Source organism: Uranotaenia lowii, chromosome 2, assembly GCF_029784155.1.
Source record: "Uranotaenia lowii strain MFRU-FL chromosome 2, ASM2978415v1, whole genome shotgun sequence".
Classification (NCBI taxonomy): Eukaryota; Metazoa; Arthropoda; class Insecta; order Diptera; family Culicidae; genus Uranotaenia; species Uranotaenia lowii.
Window position 1 is genome coordinate 328,167,730 of NC_073692.1, and position 2,810 is coordinate 328,170,539.

Below are 2,810 nucleotides of genomic sequence, written 5' to 3' on the forward strand. Positions count from 1 at the left end.
TCTGGAACTAGCAAAAGTTCGATGTTTGAGGTTAGATTTGAATGATTCATAGCTAGGTAACATTTTTATCTAATCGGAGAAACATTTGCGAGATATTTCAGTGATCTATATTTAGCTTTTAGCTTATTAAAAATAAAAAAAATAGTATTAGCCTTGATTTCCGTGACGACATTTAAACGTAGTTGCCGATCATGTTAACGTGCTTCACTCAAACTCATCATTTGAACATTTTGGACATTTTTGACAGTGTTTACATACTTTTCCACTGCACACGTACAGATTTTTTTTAATTATGAACGGTTTTGCCAGCTTTTGATTTGACGGTGATGGATTTTAAAGGAAACTGTGCTGAATTTTTTTTCTTTTTCTCATGCATCGTAAATATCTCGAAAACAAGTTTATTTAAAAATTTGAAAAAAAAAAATAAAAAGGTCAGGAAGTACATTTACAGGCAACAAAATGCTTTGTCCGATAACTAGGAAATAAGTAATCAGCAAAAGAAAGTGTCCCTTTTCTAAATGAAAAAAGCTTTATAATTCAAAAGTTACGCTTTCGACAATAACCCTATGCTACAAATAATTTGTTTTTAAAGTTAACCCAATGTCAAGAACAGAGAAGCGCTTCGAAAGAAAGAACGAAACAGGTAGATCGAGTCTCATTCCATTTGGCCTGCAAGAATGAAGGTGGCGCGGCCAGCAACTCTTCCTAGCCATCTAGCTAGAGCATCAATCGGCTCGGATTGTTGTGGGTGTGTTGGCTGGCCTGACCGGTTCGATTTGGTCTTCTAGGTGGGCCTTCTGCACCCACAGGTCGAACCCGAATGGAGAAAAGATAAAGTACAGGTCCAGGTCACGTCACTTTGATGGGGTCTTTCAACTTGTTTCTTCTGATCCCTCCTGGCTCGAAAAATTTTGGTTCTTATTCTGATTGAACCCTTTTTGTTTTTGGGATGTTTTCTTTAGGTTATATAATTATTGGAAAACATTTTTGACCGAAAGCAAGATTCTTTGGGTGAAATCTTAACTGACAGCTAGATTGGCGTGGTCTGCAACGAGCGTTTGCTTTTATCAAACTGGTAAAACGATCCTAGAAATTAACCTTTGGCTGATGGATGGGTTAAACGGTTCAGATGAGATAATTATGATGGAAAATTTCTACCTTGAGTCAGGTTTGAGCTAATCAGTGAGACGTTTATTAGTTGTTAAGTTTTGTGATTAGCGCACATCGTCAAACAGTGAAGATTACTCATACACTTCTCATCCGAAGGATTCTCGTTTGTATATGTTTAATCTCAATAAGACCGGTAAAGTCATCTTCTTTCACATCCGCCGGATGGAATTCATATGGATCAGCCCACGTCAAACATGATGAAGATACCGATTGCAAAACTCCGGGCGAGCATCAATCGATGCGGAATATAAGCAATAAAAAAAACTAAAAATTCTTACCACCAGAAACGAAAAGAAAAATTCTTCAGCTACTGATATAAATCAGAAAGATAGAATTGCACTTTTCGAAACAATTCCAACCTCCGCCTTCCAGCGGCAGATGGATGCAGTTTATGGATCGATGACATGGTTTGAGGGCGAGTGGTTGCAAATAAAAAAGAGTAAAATAACTCAACTCAAAGCAATAAATGTACTCAAACCTGAGGCGAAAGGTTCAATCGAGAAAGAGGGAGACAATCAAACATCTGAGCCGAACCGAGCTTCTGGAACCGATTCCATTGTCATCAACTCACCCGACATCATCGTCGGAATCTTTGCAGTGATATAAATTTCTGCTATACTTATGTATTTTTTGCCCCATTCTTAAGGGTCGATTTTGGTCCAAAGGGACAATTGCAATTCATTTGACGAAAAAAGAAGTAAATCGATATCTTCAGATCAGTCAAACGACCTGCTGGCTGGCGGCGAAATGCTTTCCTCAATGGGGAAAAAAAGTGAAGAAAAAATGCAAGATCTCTGTCGTGATCGATTTGTGAGCTTTGCGGATGGATTTGTTTTTTTTTTTCATTCATTTTGCAACTATCTCCATCGATTGAAATTGATACTTTCATCGCAATTACTGGGAGGGGTTTATAGTTTTTATGAGTGACCCAAATTCTTTCGGATAATTTTTTGATTACTCGTTCTGAAAAAAAGAAGCTTGAAATATTGCTGAACATTTTCAATAATTCAACCAGCTGATTTTTTTTACTTTGCAAGTTCTTCCAAGAATTATTGAAATTAATTATTTGCTTCAACTCACTTTCTATGTGTGATAAATTCGTGGTTAGTAAATACAGTTGGAGAAAATTTTATAAAGTTGAAATATTTACTCGTTTTAAAAACAATCATTTGCGAGTAAGCTTTAAGTTGTTCTGGGTTGAATTTTCAAAATAAATTATACATTTCCAAGCTCAAAAAAATGATTTATTTATCATATGCCCTTTTGTGGTGTTAGTTCACATTTCATATTCATGAAATGGCGGACATGTCTCAAAAAAGTTCACAGAAGGCTATTTAAGACCGAATTTGTAACATTTATACTGTGTGGATGCGATTGACATGTCACAAAAAAAGCTATTTGAGGAACTTTTTGGAACTTCAAGTCCATAGCAGGCTATTTGAGGAACATTTTGTAACTTTCATGCTCACATTCGAGAAAATTCGGTACCAATTCCCAATGGAACCTTTGTCAAGCAAAATTCGAACTTTGGAGGCACGAGTTTAAGTAGATATGAGACTTTTGGTTGCTTGGGAAAAACCATAGTGGTCAAAGTAACCCCGTAACATGAAATCCGGATTTGTAAAAAACATCTAGTTATA